This window comes from Podarcis melisellensis (assembly GCF_964234715.1).
Source record: "Podarcis melisellensis genome assembly, chromosome: 6".
In the NCBI taxonomy this organism is placed as follows: Eukaryota; Metazoa; Chordata; class Lepidosauria; order Squamata; family Lacertidae; genus Podarcis; species Podarcis melisellensis.
The window spans coordinates 36271662-36291744 of record NC_138538.1 but is presented as its reverse complement, the minus strand read 5'-3'; the positions used below and the strand labels follow the sequence as shown (position 1 = coordinate 36291744).

The following is a 20083-nucleotide window of genomic DNA, read 5'->3' as shown; positions in this document are numbered from 1 at the left end:
GGGATAGGCACTTACCCCTCCAAGCACCAATTTAACCAATGCCTAACCGCCAACCTTACAAGTTGTGACGATTTGCTACGCAGTAGGCAAAAACCAAATGGCACCAGCCCATCAGCCAGATGGCAAAATTCCTACCAGGCCCCCGCACCAAGGCGAACGACCCCATGACAGGCATAGCAAGGTCAAGCAATATGAAAAAACCACCCTATAAAAGGGAGGGAGGGCGGGTGATCCGGTGCAAAATGGCCAAGAGGACGTCCTACGTCTGGCCCCTGTATTTAAAGACTCTGACCCCTCCTCCAAATTGGCAACAATCAAAACTCCCCAGCAACCCAAAGTTAACCACTTAAAGGCTTGGGTTCCTCACCAAATTTGCCTAGTCACTGCAGGGTGGCTTGTTTCCCCAACCGCAACACGTGCTCTCTGTTATGGAGAACACGCTTTACCAGAGACGAAACTCTGCTGAACTCAGTGGTGCTTACTTTGAGCTGTGAAGGTTCAAATTTTACAATACATTAAGCATTAACAAATAGTCTTCAGCCTACTGAAATTCCAGCTTTTAATTAGAGATGCAAACAATCTGGCATAATCATTTAAACTTCTAGCATGTAGTCAGAAGCCCATTAAAGAAAAGGAGAGAAACAGTTTTATCCCTGAAACCACTTATTCTGGGAGGGAAATCCCACTGGATTCAAAATTTCAGATACCTCCCTAGCTCTTGGTTTGATACAAGCCTCTTTCATATTATTCTGTTGCCTTTGCTCATAGCACTACAGAGGCAAACAAAAGCAACTATAATCTCAATAGGTATCTGCAGATGAATCCTTTCCCCAGTGTACTTTATGTGTGCAGTACACATATATACATGAGGTCATGGTGATACATTAAAGTGCCAATCTCAGTTGCTTTAAAAGCTCTCAAGTGCTCTCAAGTGACCATAGAAGTGAAGTAGATAATAATATTCCTGTGGGGAAGACGGAGCAAATAGTGTTTGACATAAAAAAAAATGACCTACAAGTTTTTATTAATATCTTTTTTTTGCTGCACACACTTGAGTGATGAAAAATGGATCTTTATAGAAATTATTTTACCGTTTTCGGTTGGCTATGTAGGAAAAATAGATTCTTAGAGATGCTTGTGAGCCATTCCAATGACAGCAATCTACAGACCAGAATAGAACAGAATTCTATAGGGGCACTACACCCTGTCTGCCAGATTTTTTATATTATTATGATGTAGCATTGAGATTAGATTTTCCTTGGTTTAATGTCATACCAGTACTGTTCTTTCCTCTTGATGGAGCCTCCCTTGTCTCTTGGCACTGCAGATTCTGGATTCGTTTTCTTGCTAATGCATTGACTGTGTTATTTACTTGACCCAAAGCCTGGCTCTTTAGCTTAATGTACACACACATTTCCATGCTATTTACTCAGGGGGCTAGCTGCTTGCATTTTAAACTTGTTGAATTCTCCCAGGTAGACTATGAGTCCTTCAGGGCTTGCACAGCTTTTCATCATTTCACTAAGAAGCTTCCCCTCCCATGCTTCTATGTTTTTAACTTACTTATGCACTGTTAATGAATTCAATGGAAAAGAAGTATAAGACCTCAAAGGTTTTGGGGTTTGTTTTTTGACACAGTGTAAAGCAAAACAACACCTAAACATTGTATGTTTTGTCATGCAGTCCTTTCAATGCTTAAGGGATGGTGGATTAAATTGCAGAATTGGGAGGGTGGGAGGGTTTCCAATTCTGAGCATTGCGTGTTGAGGTCCCCAAGCCAGCCCAATAACTCACACATTACACGTAATTTTTGTTTAAGGTTTTTGGCATAATTTTGGCCACAACTTTATTTAAATACATACATAACTGTGAGTGGTTGCTTAGGCATTGGTTCCGACTATCTGTCCCCACACCTAGGGACAGAACTGACTTCCGGATTCCAGTGAAAGCCAGTCAGGGAAAACAGTATCGGGGAGACATGAAGCTGGGCACCAGACCCTCACCTCTCCCCGCATGCTCCCAGAGGCCTTGCGTGGCCCAAGCCCGATACCAGGGACTTGGACGAAAGCATGGCAAGCCCCCGGATTCCTTTAATGGAATTCCCTTGCAGCACCAGCATTTGGAGGGGTAGGCACTTACCCCTCCACCAAACAATTTTTTAACCAGTGCCTAACCGCAAACCTTACAAGTTGTGACCATTTGCTATGCAGTAGGCAAAAACCAAATGGCTCCAGCCAATCAGCCAAATGGACAAAATTCCTACCAGGCCCCTGCCCCAACGGCAGACGACCCCATGACAGGCATAGCAAGGTCAAGTGCAAATCCCCATTTCAGGGAGGGTGGGCGGGTGATCCAATGCACGCAGCAAAAGAGGACACTCAAAGCTGCGTCCCCGGTATTTAAAACCTTTTAGCCCAACCCCCAAATTGGCAACATCAAAATCTCCCCAGAAACACACACACACACAATCATAGGCTGTGGCCATCCAACAGATCAGCCCAGCAAGAGTGGGGTGGCCTGTTAGACCCCACCGCAACACGTGCTCTCTATTAGTGAGAACACGCTTTCTAGAAACCATTGGTCCATCTAACTCAGTACTATCTACACTGATTGGCAACAGCTCTCCAGAATTTCAGACAGGAGACATTCCTAGTTGTACTTGAATGCATTTGCAGTGGCAGCCAGAAGCACACTTATGCAAGCAGAATGGAGGCTGACTTTATTTAGAAATGCTTAACCCTCACCAGTGCTTTTTTTCCTGGGGGGGGCACAGGGTTATGCACACCCCTAAACATTTTGTGAATCTTTGTACTTTTGTCCATTTACTGTATTTATTCCCCCTGATTTGAACTATAAAATGGTGATTTTCTTGAGTCAAAATGCGAGTACCCCTAAACAATTTTTTTTTTAAGAAAAAAAAGCACAGGCCCTCACCCATTGACAGACCGAGTGAAAGATTTTGAGAGTGCAACCATCACAGAAAGAAAGTTGAACCATGGTACCCTAGTTGCAAGAAAAGTCTGGAAATGGAATATTTTTCATGCGCAGTGGTCAAAATGTGCAACTCAAAGCATACTTAGCAGCAGCAGCAGCAGCCAGCACTGCCACAAGAAACAAGCCAAGCAGAAATGGAAGGGAAAGAATGACCGCTCCCCGCTTAAAACGGGGGGCGCCCTTTGCGTGGACGCGTGCAGCCCCTAGACCTGGAGCGGCTCCAACAGCATAGGCTAGGCTATGCCTTCCCTCAGGTGGGATACCTGGAGGTCTCCGCCTACCTCAGTCAGTTGTCCAATCCCACCTGGGGGAAAGAGTTGCCAAGGAGACCAGGCCAGGTAGGGGAGGGAATACCTGCCCACACAAAGGAGGGAGGATCTTACCTGGGAATTCTCACTTGGCTCCAGAGCTTCTCCCACCCTACCCACCCTCAGTCAATGTCTTATGTTGCAGGTTAATTTTTCTCACATGTTTTGCAAGTTAATTTTCTTCACAGGTATGCGGGCGCTGCTACGTTAAGGTCGCTGTTAAAGGGCCGGAAAGGAATTTCCCTGCATTGGCAGGTTTCACCTTTCCCGTAGCAAAACGTCACAACTTTGGCAGTATCAGGCCTTGGGCGGAATCCTTTTGTCCATCTTCCTCTTTGCGGCGGCGATACCAGGGTTCCCCGTTAAAGGGGTTTCTGAAGGGAGGCTTTGACCGTACGCCGGAAGGTCGTCATTGCTCTCCCCTGCGGCGGCGGCGTTACGGGGGCGGCTATCTCTGCTTGAACATATGTTCTCCAGAGCCGGCCCATCCCCCCCCACACACTGGATAACCCTGATGCTCCCTAGGTCCCCGGCTGGGGACTGGGGAGGGAGAACGCCCAATGCCTGAGCCAAGGTCTACCCACATTTGAAATTTAATAAAGTTGTGGCCAATTTAATCCCATAGCACGTTGTCTTGAGTCGTTATTCCACATGACGGGGGGACCGCGCAGGATCTGGGGGCTCCGCCTGTCCACGCAATACAGGAATATAATCAGTTGTCCCTTTGTGTATATGGACCTGTATTTTCAGCAGCAGACGTGTATGGACCTATGCTTACAGAACACAAGTTATATTTGTGTCCCCAAGGATGCCACAAGGAAGGCCAGGTCCCCTTTGGCCCATAATCAGGGCGTTCCCACGAATGAACTGCATGTAAACCCAAAACAGAGTGGTTCTTTTTTCTTGCAGCAGCTAAGCTCTATCAATTTAATTTTGCCAGCTCTTGGTATTCATTGGTGCTTGTGCTCAGTATGTAAATATAGATTACCCAACTTCTGTTTCTTAAGGAGAGCAGTGTATATGCAAAGGAATAGCCTGAGAATACAGGAAAGTGATAATTACCTCAAGGTGTGTTGCTTACTTGTTACTTCGAGAAATCTTAAGAAGTTCGCTTATTACTTTGAGATCACAAGGAGTGCCTCAGATGGAGTCTGTTCCTAGGTTGTTGTTGACGACGTCATCTCAAGCTTGTGCCAGTGGTTTGGTTGTATAAAAAATGTCCAGTACCTGAGATGTATGCTTTATCAGAGATAGACTGGAATCAACCAGTTTCCAAACTCCCCCCCCCCCCAATATGGACCACTTGAAAAATGGTGGACCACCTAATAATCTGTCTGCCTGTAGTGTGGCTGCCAGATGCCATATGATTTTAATTGTCTTTTTATTGCTTCTTTTATTTAAAGGGCATTGTATTACAACTTGAATTCTATGAAACTGAAATTGAAAATCAATATGAATATTTCATGCGATGGATGTGCCTGCTGTGTTAAACAAAGTTCTTTGATGTTCAGTGTAATATTAGTCAGCCTTAATCTTGGGTCAGATTCAGCACCCATTCTGCTTCTTTCTTTGGACTTAAGGGCAAGTGCTGAAAACCCAGTTCTTGAACAGGTCACTTTTTTTGTCTGGCTGCTATTCTCTGCTCCTTTCAAGGCTTAATAATAATGCATTTAAAAGAATATGAACAGATGGGGGAAATTTATTCTTTTTTGGTCTCAAGCATATTGCCACCATTAAAAGCAAATACATTATCAAGAAGAAACCGTAGCTGGGAAGCAGTGGTCTATGGCACTGACTGACAGTGATGGCTTGCCAAGATTTCAAACAGGAACTTTCCTGAGCCCTTCCGAGAGGTTTTGGGGATTAAACCTGATACGTTTTGCATGCAAAGCCTGTGCTCTCTTGCTGAGTCACAGCCCTTTCCCAACTGCTTTGCTGACGGAAAGCATACTGCTTTCCCTGTGTGTTTCAAACTTTCACAGTAAAATCCTCTTGAAAAGTCCCCACAGCATGTCAGGTCACCTGTTACCTGTCCCTAATTCATGGCAATCATCTCAATAGAACTTTTTAAACGGGCTTCTTGACATAGCTCCATTAGCTCACCCAGTATAATTAACATTATACATACAATTTTGACATTAAAATAAATTTTTAAAGCCCTCAAGACTGGGGGTGGGGGTGGGGACCTAGTACAATAAGTGCAAGGAACAAATAGGAAGAATACTGAGGGATTTGTGGGTGTTGGTTACAAAAGGCAAGCTATCTCAGCTATCCTATCCACAAAAATCTATTCAAATCTGTCAATGTTACCTCTTCACCCTTCTCCCCCCCCCACCAACATAATTGCAGTTTTGTGTTTATTTCCTGATTGTGCTGCCAACCTCAAGCAGATTTACTGAGAAGTAAGCCCTCCCCCCATTCAATGGTAGATTTGCATAGCCTCACTCCTGAACAGAATTTGGAATACGGGTAACTTGTGCCAGCTTAATTTAAGGTAGCATAAAACCTTCCAGCTTCCTATAGTTAGGACTGCTTTGTCAGTCTCACTCTGGTACTTTACTGATGCTTCCCTCACTCTGTCCCAGTGATTTGGCCTGGCTTTCAGGACACTGAAGTTTACATTTACTTTGATTGTAGCAGCATCGTGACCTATCTTACTCATCTTCCCACACTATACCATATGTTTCTATTTTCTCTTTGCAGAATTTTCCTTCCTTTCACAGTTTTCAAGAGCTGCGTATCACGAAAACACCATTTTTATGCTTCTTTATTTGTTTCTTATGAGCCACATTGTTTAATCACCTTGATAATGCAACAACATTGCAGTCCCAAACATGTTCATGTTAAAAAATGCAGAATAAATTTTACTGTCTTCTTAGTTTGGTATACTGTGTAAAATTGTGTATAGATTCTTTTAAAAAATAAAATAAAAAATCACTCAGCCAGCCAAATATGGCTTGTTAAGACAAGGATTATTTTGATGATCAAAATGCTGTTTCAGCACTCCCACATCACACAATCCAAATATACTGGGTATTTTAGCCTATTCTGGTGCAAAATACAGCTTAGAGGGGCTATGCCATGCCATGAAGCCTTAGATTCCTGGTCATGGGGTAGATCACCTGCCTTCTCTCTACAAGCTTATGCAAATGTGAGGGATGATGGGCAAAGGTACATAGCTGTGGACTCAGTTCTTCACTTGAAGAGTCTAAGCCCCTTCAGATGTCCGCTTCCTCTAGATCAGGGGGAGCCAATCTGGAGCTCTCTAGATGTATTGCCCTCCATCCAAAATTCCTAACCATTAGCTATGCTAGATGGAGATGATGGGAGTTGTAATCCACAACAGCTCTAGGGACCAGATTGGCTATCCTTGCTCTAGATGAGAGAAGAGGGACCTGTGGCCTTTCAGATGTTGCTGAACTCCAATTCCCATCAGCCCCAGGTGGCATGGCCAAAGTTCGGGGACCATGGGAATTACAGTCTAACAACATCTGGGGGCCCTGCAGCATCTGGTGGGCCATCTACCTAGATGGTCCACAAATTGCTCTTTTCTCAGAATGGCCCTTGGGTAATCTTGGAGAATGCCAGGATCCCTGATACTGAGGTGGATTCCTGCTGTTCTTTCTGCCTTAGAGCTCTAGTCCAACATATCCAGGACACTTCCTGCTGTTTTACCCATATGTTTAAGCTGCAGAACCAAATGTAATAGAAGTTAACATATGGATGGGACTCTAATGTTCAAACTGCTTCTGCAAATGGAACATAGACTCACACATTAAATATAAGCTTTTGTAAACATTTACACAATTACCAAGAACAAGTAGGGAAGCAAAAACTGGTACAATGCTACCTTTCAACTCGGGAGTGAAGTCATACACTCTGAAGCATGGTAAAGATAGATGAAACACACATCTGAAACACTGCAAGACAATTCACACGGCTGAGGATGTGTGTTCTTCAAACGACTTCTGCTACACTTCAAATTTCCATCTGTCTCCAACCTTTACTGCTTGCATCTTGAACAACAGACTTGCCTGGCTTTTCTCATCACAGCTCCCCTTCGCCCTCCATTCCTGTTACTTCTTAATATTCCTCTTCCCTTCGGTTATTGGCTTGAAGATTAAGTACTTTAATTTTTCCACCACACATGCCTTTACACATCTGTGCTCAGTCGTTTGTTATCTATAATGTCCACCGTTTTATCATTCCGATGTCATAAAATGGGTAGAGGGACACAATTTGGTTGAGAGATGTAGTATAAAAAAAGTTGTGTGATCAGGCTATGTTACAGAAGACCTATTATTATAATAGAACTATTAAGGAAATTGCTTCTCTGGGAGAGAGATGGGAAGGTTCATATTCAATGGGGAATGAGTTTGCTGCTGTTAAGACACAAACTACACTAAGGTCACATGCTATTTCCCATTTGTTCCCCCTTCATTGCTCACTGTCTTGAATCTTATACTTAGACAGAGAGGAGCCCAAAGAAAGTGAAAATGTTGTTTGAGAAAATCTGTTCACTTCAGTTTTTCTCAGTATATACATTTTCCATCCTTAAATTCAGTTATCTAGGTTCTTGCATTTTTCTGTAAAGTCCACATGGAAATTCACCAGCTTTTTAGTGAATATTTTCCCTAGTACTGTACCCAGGCACCTTCCCACTTGCATGTGACTAGCACCCATGCAACCACCGACACATGTACCATTTTCAGCACCGCAAAGGGACATGGCAGGGGTGGAACAGGATGGGTGGGAAATGACACGTGTGGCACCTCAGAATGAATCCCCTGTGTAGATAAGGAGTTGCCCGTATATATTTTCGTAATCAATTTTCCCTACTCTAATCATTTTTCCAAACCAAGTTTCCATAAATTAATGTAGTCTTGTGTGTTTTTGTTCACTGATATATGCATTCTCTTGCACACTTTACCCTAGTATATCCATTAGTGTACACATTACTTGGCTGGAGAACAGCACTGCAAAATTCAGATTAAGTGTGAATTTTGAAGAATAATTGCATTTTGGCTTTGTCTACTATTTTGGAAGGGGGGGGACATGGGTGGCGCTGTGGGTTAAACCACAGAGCTAGGGCTTGCCGATCAGAAGGTCGGCAGTTCAAATCCCTGCGATGGGGTGAGCTCCCATTGCTCAGTCCGTGCTCCTGCCAACCTAGCAGGTCGAAAGCACATCAAAGTGCAAGTAGATAAATAGGTACCGCTCTGGCGGGAAAGTAAATGGTGTTTCCATGCACTGCTCTGGTTCACCAGAAGTGGCTTAGTCATGCTGGCCACATGACCCGCAAGCTGTACGCCGGCTCCCTTGGCCAATAAAACAAGATGAGCGCCGCAACCCCAGAGTCGGCCACGACTGGACCTAATGGTCAGGGGTCCCTTTACCTTTACGTTTAATGCACAAAATGTAATAATAATAATACACTGAAGGATCCCCTCCAATCCAGGAGGACATGAAATTACTGCTGATGAATGTTCATAAAGGCAACAGAAAATCATTAGCTTATTTTTTTTAAGCAGAGAGATATATATTTTCACTTCTGCCATGTGCATCTAAGCCTGAGCCCCTACAGAATTTCAAGTCTGTTTGTTGCCCGGGGGATGGGGGATGGGCAGGAGGAGAAGGATGGATTGCCTGCCTGTGTTTCTATTGACCGGACTGGATCCTATAAATGTATAATGCATTGCGACCTTTTCAATAAAATTGTGTTTGTTATTGTTTTTTCTCTTCAATAGAAACATGTTCCTTTTTCATTGTGCTGGGCTAATATGTGTTTTCACAGGGAGACAAATGCCCCATTTTGTGGGAGTGCTCATTGCTTTTGAAACCAGGGCTCTTGAGTCTAGGGATGGGTGGATCATTTTATTTCCAGTCCACACCAATTTAACATGTGTTGAATTATACGTCCATTCCATCTGATTTCCACGTTAATGCTCATTTTTAAAATTAAAAATTGTGTGGTAATGTATATAAATGTATCCTAGCACAATACACACATTTTCAAATGCATTTTATCTTAAAATATGCATGCTTTTTATTTTTTATTTTTGTTCTTTCACTAGGAGCACAATTCAAAGTATTGGTGCTGACCTTTAAAGCCCTAAACGGCCTCAGCCCAGTATACCTGAAGGAGCGTCTCCACCCCCATCGTTCTTTCTGTACACTGAGGTCCAGTGCTGAGGGCCTTCTAGCGGTTCCCTCATTGCGAGAAGCAAAGCTACAGGGAACCAGGCAGAGGGCCTTCTTGGTAGTGGCGCCCACCCTGTGGAACGCCCTCCCATCAGATGTCAAAGCGATCAACAATTACCTGACATTCAGAAGACATCTTAAGGCAGCCCTGTTCAGGGAAGTTTTTGATGTGTGATTTTAGTGTATTTTTGGTTTCTGTGGAAGCCGCCCAGAGTGGCTGGGGAAACCCAGCCAGATGGGCGGGGTACAAATAATAAATTATTATTATTATTATTATTATTATTATTATTATTGGAACTATATTGTTAAATACAGTTCAAATTCTGGAGGATGATTTTGTTCCAATCTCTATATTAGCCTCCACAATGTTTTAATTACACAGTATTCAAAGGACAAGTTAAGATGCAATCCTAGTCTCTCTTACTTAGGAGTAAGTCTCAGTGAACTCAGTGGGGCTTACTTTTGAGAATATATGTACTGTATAGGACTTCATTGTTAAGCCATTTGAACAGCTCCAGGAAACTTTTTTTAAACAGAGATACATTGGACAGGGGTCTTGTATGCATATCGACCCTGGGGATTCCCGCCAATCAAGAGATCAAGAGATCTTATCCACCTGTCTGCCAAAACCAGTACATTCACCAAAGAAAGGCAGAAAGGATTTTGTGAATTAAACCTGGAACCTTCTGCATACAAAGCTGAGCTGTGACCCTTCCCTAGACAGAAGATGAGCAAGCCTGCTTTTTAGACCCGACAAAAGAGTGTAGGGGGGGGGGGAATAGTATGAGTCACATTTCCTGTTTCCCCCATAAGTGCAAAATACCCAATGCCAGTTGGAGAGACATATAAGCAAGAAGAACCAGTCATTTACTGTTCAAAAATGCTCAGCTAGCCATGTATTCACAATATGATACCATTCCTATGAGAGGGTAACTTGACCATAGCAATTTGCCGGAGCAAAATTGAGGATTAAATGCAGTCGCTCAGAAAGATTTCTATTTAATTTACATTTCTGAATTGAGGCCCCAGTCTCTGCTACTTAATTAGAGAGATGCGCAAACAAACCATGGATGTGCAATAACAGCCGTGGAACAAGCAGACGAAACCTTTTAAGCGAGAGCGAGAGGCAAAATAGATCTTTTTGTTTGTCAAAGGCAAGTTCCTAATGCAGGAACAGTGTCAGCGTGACCATTTTTTGAGATGGGAGAGTTTCATGCTTGCCACAGCGTAAATTGTTGCTCTTGATACACAAGAGATTTAGGGGGAATCCAGCCAACAGAAGCTGCTACTTAAAAGCTTACCTTGTGGTGCCTTGATGATATAGAGAGGTTTTCTTCAGCAGAATCTAACCTTCCGTTAATTTATCTCCTCTTGCAGCATAGAACTCAAGGTGGCAACAGTGGCAGCTGATGCCCATTGGGAACAGTAGGGCGGAAGGCAGGGAGACCAATAGCAGAGGCAGTGACAGGCAGAGCCAATTTGTCCTGCTTTTGCCCCCATTCTACTCCCTGCTGGCTTCTGCTAGGTCACCACTGAGTTTAATGAGGAGGAGGTTGAAAACCAGCATCACTCCCTGGACTGGTTCTAAGCAAGTAAACAGGCAGGCCGGGGCTAGCTGAGAGCAGACTGGTGGGGAGGCAGTAGCCTCTAAGCTGCCAAGCCCCAAGCCCCATTCAGGTCTCCAGTTTCATACCATCCAACATCCTGAGTCCCAAAACAGGGATGCACGTCTTCCTGCCCCTGCTCCTGTGCAAATTGGACTAGATAACCCCTGTGGTCCCTTTCAACTCTACAATTCTGTGTTTCAATTCTGTGTATGTGCTTTGCATGGAGGAGGTCTTCAATACCCAGCATCTCTAGGTACGGCTAGGAGTAACCTGTCTGAAACCATGGAAAACCACTGCCAATCAGTCTAGACCAGGCATAGGCAAACTCAGCCCTCCAGATGTTTTGAGACTACAATTCCCATCATCCCTGTTAGTTAGGGATGATGGGAGTTGTAGTCCCAAAACATCTGGAGGGCCGAGTTTGCCTATGCCTGGTCTGGACAATACTTAACAATACTTTTGTTGTTGTCTGCTTGCTTTTTGTTTTGTGTTTTCATTTTGTATTTTTATGCTGCAAACTGCCCTGTGACCTTTGAATGAAGGGAGGTACAGTGGTCTCTCGGATTAAGAACTTAATTCTTTCTGGAGGTCTGTTCTTAACCTGAAACTGTTCTTAATACCACTTTAGTTAATGGGGCCTCCTGCTGCCGCCACACCGCCGCTGCATGATTTCTGTTCTCATCCTGAAGCAAAGTTCTTCAGGAGGTACCTCAGTTCTACCTGAGGTAATATTTCTGGGTTAGCTGAGTCTGTAACCTGAAGCGTATATAACCTGAAGTGTATGTAGCCCGAGGTACCACTGTACATCAATTTAATATAAATAAATAAATAGAGGGATCAGTGGTTTTGCTAACTATAAGGCATATTCCCTTGTTCCTTAGTTTTGCAAGATCACCTTGTTGTTGTTTTTCTATTTCACTTCAAATGTGTGTCAGAGGAATTGGCTCACAGTACTTGATGTTTGAGCAATAAAGGGGTGGGCTTGATGAAATTCAAATTGAAAGGGGTTTTCAATTTGAGCCAAGTCACGCCCCTCTATAGCCTTCTAAATCAGTAACCAAGGGGGCCTTCTCAAATAAAAGTACAGGGTATCATGCTACTGTTTGAGCACTGGACCCAGAGCAAGCCCTCAAGTTATCTTAAGGTGTTCCCATGTGATCATGAACTGTCCCCACGCAATGCGACTGTGAAGTGTGGGGAAAGTAAACAAATAATTGCCATGCCTATTAATAAAACATAGCTTTGCATTTACACCTAAATCCAAAACAAATGCAACAACTTAGATTATCTTTATTTGTCTTGGCCGTAACTTTCTCAGTTTTAAAATATATGTTGGCATTTACCTAGTGCTAGAAGCACCTTCCGAGTGTTTTATAGATTCATTAAAATGAAGTTAAGCTGTTTTCCCTAAGGTCACCCACACAAGAATCCTACGGCAAGCTGAAGGGCTGAAAAATGGCATTTTCTCCCCGAAAAGGTCACACATCCTACTTATCTCTGAATAAAATTTGTCATTAGTTGCATGTTTAGACTAGACATTTTTCCAGGTATTTTTTAAAAACGGTACCTATAGTATTTTACCTGTGTAAAAACTGCTTTATAATTAATTTCATCCTCCAAACCAGCAATGCTTGTTGCTTTCTTTATGAGAAGTAGTACCGTATTTTTTTTCCACCTTCTGATTTAGAAGCTTTCCCACAATTCTAGATTTATTGAGGCTGGTAGTAAAAATCCATTAGTGAGGCATACCAGATTGCATAAGTTCATCCACTGGCTGGAGTGTCCTGATTTGGGTAGAGAATTGTACTTGATGGTTTGGTCCTTTTCCCTGTAAAAGTGGAATTAATGGATAGTTCACTTTCCAAATGTATGGGGATACTGTAGGGAAAAGACTACCAACCTTATGGAATATGCAGATAATGGCCCAATATAGTGAAACCACAGGTTCTCATATATTAAATCAAGTTCTGGAAGGACTTGAATTTCAGTTTATCTGTATGTCTCCTAAAACCTATGTTGCATCAATATAAGTGCACTAAATCAAGGTTATGCTGGATATGTACCTGAACAAACAAAAGTGCACTTATACAGCACACAGTGTTTTAAGTAATGAACATCAGCAACAAAAGCAGAATTGCCTTATGGCTCATTTCAGTCTTATTGGAATTTCTATTCTGAAGACATTTAAATGCCATAATTCCTGCTGCATGTCTCATCTTCCCCAGCGGTGGTGGTTGGGTTGGGTTCGTTTGTGTGTGTGTTTTAATATAATAAATAAATAAATAAAATCACTACAGATGCTGAACAATAAACTACTCTCTGCAAATTGCTTTCCAATTGCTAAGTAATTACAGCAAATTTCAAAATAAACGTAAAGAATGAACTGTTACTTTTTAATAAAGGAACATATTTTCTTATCAGGTGCTTTAACAGGACCTCATTTGTCTTACATCGTAGCTGAAAGATAGAGCTGCCAATGATTCCTGTCCTTGTTCCAGTGATTCGGTATTCCTTTCTGAATGCTCCCATTACAACAGGGAGCTAAAAGTTCAGCCTTTGGAGAACATTGGCTGTAACATTAAATATATTTAATGCAACTATGCTTTGGCCATGCAACATATACCTACCCTAGTTACTGAAGCAGACAACCTATTCCCTGTAAGCAATAAACAGTAATTTCATGGTTTGGTCACATTTGTCATTATTTTTCTAACTTAACTGCTGACATCATAATCTGGCACATACTATGAGAGATACTATATGAAATATCTTTCTTGCTTTTATTACCATCATGTGATCCATAATGAACCCATAATGATCAAATGAAACCGGGGCTGCTATAAGACTCTCTCCCCTCCCCCATGATGTGCATTTGCTTGCCACATCACATCAAGATTGGTAGTGGTTTAGTAATGGCTAAACACACCCAAAAGCAACTGCTTGCTTGCTTCCTGTCCACTGCCTTGTTTCCACATGGTTAGTAAGCAAAGATGGCACAAAACACAGCCCTGATTCAGGCCAGCAATGCTCACAAGATACAGTAGTTGTGCCAGTGGCCTGCATCAGGCAACACCATCAGCTTTTGGTGATGGCAGGTATCTCAGATACCCACATGCTCCTTGCTTGCTTCATGGCTGTAGTAGCTGGGTGGAATTATGGGACAATGAAAAACATGCTACTCCTATAATATGAAAAAACCCAAACAAACCTGGTCCTCTAGAGCAAACTGACGGCTGCATCTATGTCCCCTTTGTCATATCTTCCTGTACATTTGGAATAATATCCAACATTAGTCATACTCAGAGAAGCCCCAATGAAATAATTACCATAGATTTAAATAAGTTCATTAATTTCAGTAGGTCTACTCTGTAATTTACAGCACACTGCTATATCTACTCAGAAGGAAACCCTATTGAATTCAGTGGGGCTTCCTCTTGGGTAAATGGGGTCTGGATTGCAGCCTTAGTTGGGTATCACCAAATATGTTTACCTCCTTCAGTTAAGAAAAATATACTGTAATTGCTTTCTGGGGAGTGACTTAAGTGCTATAATATGGTTTACCCTGTGCTGACGTCATGATAACATTAATGAAACAGCATGCAGCACTGCAAAAATAAGGTATGAGGCTGTGTGCAGAAGACAACAATTTAATGGAGCAGCATACACAGTTTTATTTGACAACAAACAGAGAAGCTGCTACTGTTGCCACAGAATTTTGGGGAAATATAATTGTCAACAACAACTGATGCTGGTCAGTCACTGTAACCTTCAAATCAATTGACACTGAACTTTTACTTGCTGCATTGTTCAAACAGACACACACTCACCCTGCGCCCCAAAACAGGATTAAACACATAACTTCTATCAGCACATTTTTTTTCTTAACAGGGAAGTTAGACAGCCATGAGAGTTTGACTGCAGGAAGAAACTAAGTGAGTAAAGACAAACAACTGCTAAATCACAACATTTATTAATGCTCCCCATGCTAATGTTCTGAACAAAACCACACGTAACAAAATCAATATATAATGCTTCTAATTACAGCATGGGATCAAAGCCAATTGGAAATGACCAATGTGTTGTGTCCAAGAGAGAAGACGGAACTGCTCAACGCTTACTTTGTCTTCACCCAAAAGGAAAGCAGTACCCAACCTGATAACAGAATAAACAGTGCAAGGAGGGAGCTGCAGCACAAGACTGCAGAAGAGGAGGCAAGGTATCCTAGTCTCGTTGCTGGGCAACAATATGCAGGGCTCAGTGGAGTGGGAGACCAGCCAACCAGAAGAGCATCTGAGGTATACTTGCCTGGAGGCAGAGTCAGCATCCAAAGTCAGGTCCAGTCCTAGGGTCGTGCAAAGAGCCATCCACGTGATCAGATGGTCCAGGGGTCAGGGAATCTGATGGCCAAGGGTCAAGATAAGCAGGAAGGCAGGGCAAGGAACTACAAGCACTGTTTCCTGCTTGTGACTACTGCTGGAAGTTCTACTTAAGAAGGCTGAAGCCAGCTGGTTCTCATCCATGCCTTCTCCACTGTGTCCTTGAAGGCTGATCAGCTGCAGGTAGAGTCACTCTGCCTTCTCCCCCTTCAGGCTGCAGTTCAGCAGGTAAAGCTGACTCCTTGTCCATGACATATGGGGACACCAGGGGTGCCAACAACCCATTTCAGGGGCTTCCCCTGACTATGACCACTAGTGATGTACTGTTGGTGGTAGCTCTGAGGAGCTTTGGAGCACTCCTGACCAGTGAAGTTCTCATGCATACAAAACCACTCCAGCACAATAGATGGAGGCATTAAGTTGCTCTGTAACTTAGTCAGGATTCCACCTATTGAAATGAATGTGTCCAGGTATGCTTAACTCTGCGAAGAATCAGGATGTTAAGGTGGGACTTGTATGGACATTTGCAAGTTCTGTCCTTCAAGATCAGATTTCTCTCAACAAACAAAGCACCATGCTTTCATTCAGTAAAAGCATTTCTTTGTTTTCTTCTACTCTGTCTCTAGCCAGGTATTAGCTAAGTCAATCACTCCTCTGGAATGTAAATTTCTCTTATCCAGGCTTCTGCTGACAATACCTCAGATTAAGCCTGTAATGCTTCCTTCCTTGGTGTAATTGATAGCCCATTCCTCTTAAGCACCATCCTATTAAGTTTCTGCCAGACAAACTCCTACTGAGAAAGGGGGGAAATGCTTGTTGCTGTCTGCATTTTCTACTCCGGTGTTTTAACTTATGAATCGCTAAACGAATTGTAATTCCCCTTTCTAACTTAGGGTGTCAGAAATGACTTCTCAAACTCAATTGACTTCCTCTGTGGTAGGTTATGATTGGCGTATAGCACATGAGAGCTGGAGCATCCTTCAATCCCTCATCATATTTATGGAAAACAACAAAAATTACAAGCATAAAGTCCCCTTTATGTACAGAAAGGAAAATCTCACCTAGAATGGAGTTGCATGACTGCATCTCTAGTGCTGCAAGTTCCATTGTTGGTGTTATGTACTGAAGTTCTCATCCTGGGCCAGCAGGGGGATACTGTAGATAGTTTTCACTCAGGTCCACGCCAGTTATTTTAGGCAGGAAACCCTGGGTTGTTGTTGCTACAATGTTGACAGCCGGCTGCCTATAAAAGCAGGCCGGCTGAGCTGTTTGCTGTGCAGTTCTGTCCAGCTTACAAATAAAGAGCTGCTCTGGAGAAATCGCTGTGTCGTCTGCTATGTTCACCCACAACTTAACAGTTGAACTTCACACATTAGGTATAGATATCTTCAAGAAAAAGCTTACATGTGTAAGATACCCTTCAACTGTCCCGATTTTCCTGGGACATCCTAGAATTACAGAAGACATCCCGGCTTCTGATTGGATCCCGGAATGTCCCATTTCTCCCTTCCAGTGCTGCTGCTGCTGCTGACCTTGTGGAGGGGGGTTGCGGCATAGGAAGCCTATCGGGCAACTGGGGTGAACTGCCCATAGGGCCAGTGTGGGGTGTGCGGCACCCATAGGGTCAGGGCATGCCGCAGGGCCTCAGTCACCCTACAGCTGGGGTAGAGGCAGTGAGCGGACAGTGTGGAGCCTGCGGGTGCCCTAGACGCATGGCTCGGGTGCACTGCAGGCTTCGGGGTGAGTGCCGCCTGCCATTTTGTCACCCCCTCAGTGGTGACACCCAGGGAACACTGCACCTACCACTCCCCCTTGCTATGCCCCTGGAGAGGGGTGAGCTGGTACTTGCAGCTGGCTTGTGCATGAGTGCAAAAGACATGTGTGTTTCGGTGCCTCTGACTCGCAACAAAAGACATGTGTCCTGATTTTCATCAGTCAGATGTTGGCGAGTGTGGCATAGATTTGTATCTGTTTGTATTCAAATTGTTCTGCAGCCCTGTATGATCGGCATTACAAAATGAAGGGGAAATCCCTGGGCACATTGGTTTTCCCTCACAGGCCTCCATTCTTCACGCGTGGTATTGGGGTGTGTGTGTGTGTGTGCCAGCACTGTGGCACAATCTCAAGGCCAGAGCCTATGATGTAACCTTGCAGGCCTGCACTATGTATGATTCCCCTTCACAAAATGCAATTGTGAAGGGGCTTCATTGACACACAGAGAGAGTTATTCATCCTTCTCTGTATCACACATATAGTCCAATCCTCGAATCACCTGCTGGGGTGATTTCTTATGGAGGAGATTCATTGTGGTTAATGAATGGCAGATGCAAGAGTGAAACATTGGAGGATTGGGGCCTTTGTCCTTACAATATGCAACTGCTTTTAAGCCACACACAGAAAATGTGTTGATTGATTTTTTTGATGGTCAATATTTCACCCAACACCTTTACTGAGCTGAAAGGGTTGTTAGGTCACTAGAGCCCATTCTTCTTTGAAGGGAAACAGCTATTGTGTAATTAATAAATTTTTTTTAAGAAGGCTAGATTTAAAGTCAAGAAAACAATCCGAAGAGCAGCATGTTATAAAAACTTTGGCAAATTAACTGATGCCTAGAATTGGGGGCCTACAGGGGAATCATCTCTGCTAATTATTTCCATATTCATCAATGCTATTAACTAAAAAGAAAAGAGAGAGTAATGAAGGATGTTGGTTTATTCCTCACCCACAACAAATAAAATAATGTTTTGATAAGCCATATTAATAGTATCCTCGTTTTACGTGTCTCTGTCTGTCTATAGGGTTACATAGCTTTGACATTTTTATCCTGCCTTAAATAATACTTTCTGGCTTTTGTGGAGGAGCAGGGGCTTTTTAAGGAAATCACTATCTCTAGAAAACTGATTCTAGATATAAACCAGATGTAGTTCAGGTTTAAGTCCAAGCCACTTGGGATTAGACCACAATATAAAATGCTGTGTGAACAGATCGCAGACATGAAAGGTTGGAAAGGGTATTTTCTGTGGGGATACAAGGTGAAAGGTGCTCTGGATGAGCCTGGCACGGAAACTCTCCTTCTGCAAAGATTCATTATATGCTTTTATTAGGCTTTTCCTGCGTTGGGTAAGCCGAAAATGAAGCCCAGAGGTGCTCCAGAAATAGCAAGTATATTGGGATTTCTGCTTAACGAGGTGAACAAGGGAAAGAAAAATGTACTTTTTGGTTGAGCTTGGCGGTGACTGTTAAGTACTGATCAGAAGCCTAGGCTTGTGGTTAAGAATGCCTGTCTCAACCTACTCCAGTGATTGAGTACCTGTGTGGTGAGATGTGTGGTGCACGCAAGACAAATCCCCCCCACAATGGTTTGTCCATTCTTTTCAATGGATGAAGCCGATGCACATGCAAGCTTCTTTTTACTTCATCAGGTTATTTTAAGTAAGTTTTCTGATTTTAGCTTTAACTGGTTTTAAAAATTGTACCTTTTGAACCTTATTGTAGACCACTTCAAGACTACTGTTAAGTGGTATATTAATTATAGGGGAAAGACACCACAGATTTGGACCAGGGATACCATGTTGCATTAAAAATGGCATTTAAAATATATTCCTACCTCTTCCCAATAATGTTGCTGTCATCGTAATAGTAGTAGTAGTAGTAGTAGTAATAATAATAATAATAATAACAACAACAATAATAATTTTATTTTCATCCTTTTTGAGTGAATGGAAATGTCCTAAGGTAAATGTCAGGATTGCGGTGGTGGAGATGTGTCCTAGAGCAGGAAAAGACAGCAAGCTGGAGCAGAGGGTTAGAGAGCTTTGGCTGATTTCTGTTTGAATCCAAGCTGTGCTATGGAGGAAGCAAGACCCTCTTGGAGTGTAATGCTGGGAACCCCTCCATCATAGGTTCAGGTTGTATATATGTGTAAACAAACCATATATTGTAAAGATTCTGTTGTGCCTCATTTGCCAAAGGAAATATGAACCCTGGGTAGCTGCACCTGGAACCCCTGGAATCTTGCACCGCTCAGTGATTGGGGTGACACAGATTTGAAGAATAAATGACATAAGGATAAATTGTTTCAGAAATGCTAGCTATCTTTTAATGTGGGAGGTCAGTTTGGTTATTATAAAAATATAGTTGAAAGAAATTAATTTCCTTGATTCGCTAATATTTATTAATGGCCTCCAAAAGCCAGATCTTATTCCCAGAGCTAGATGTGAACTGGCCTGAGACCTCCAGGTATAGGGCGGTATATTTATTGAATGAATGAATGACCAGGTTCAAGGTCTGCTTAATCCTACAATAGTATGCTATGTTTTATTTGGCTTTCAGAGGAAAAGAAAAACCAAGCTCTTGGTGGTTGTTTTCAAATGGTCAGGCTATAGCAGCAATTTGACGATTCAAACAAAATGTCAATGCTTCCTTCCAACTGGGAAGTGGATGTAATGTTAGCTTCCAATGGGGCAGGCTCAACCCACAGAGAGACAAAAGAGGCAGCCTTGTTTTTCATTCAGTGTATAATCAAGAGCACAAGGCATATTACCTGGGCGGGACATGACATATTCTGCAGACAACCAAGCAGCAAGCAAGGATATTT

General features: G+C 42.9%; 1 protein-coding gene across 6 annotated transcripts in view; it reads right to left on the bottom strand.

The window, feature by feature from the left end:
• KCND3 (potassium voltage-gated channel subfamily D member 3) overlaps positions 1–20083 on the bottom strand; it is a 269070-nt gene that overhangs the window by 149990 nt on the left and 98997 nt on the right. The window lies entirely within an intron of this gene.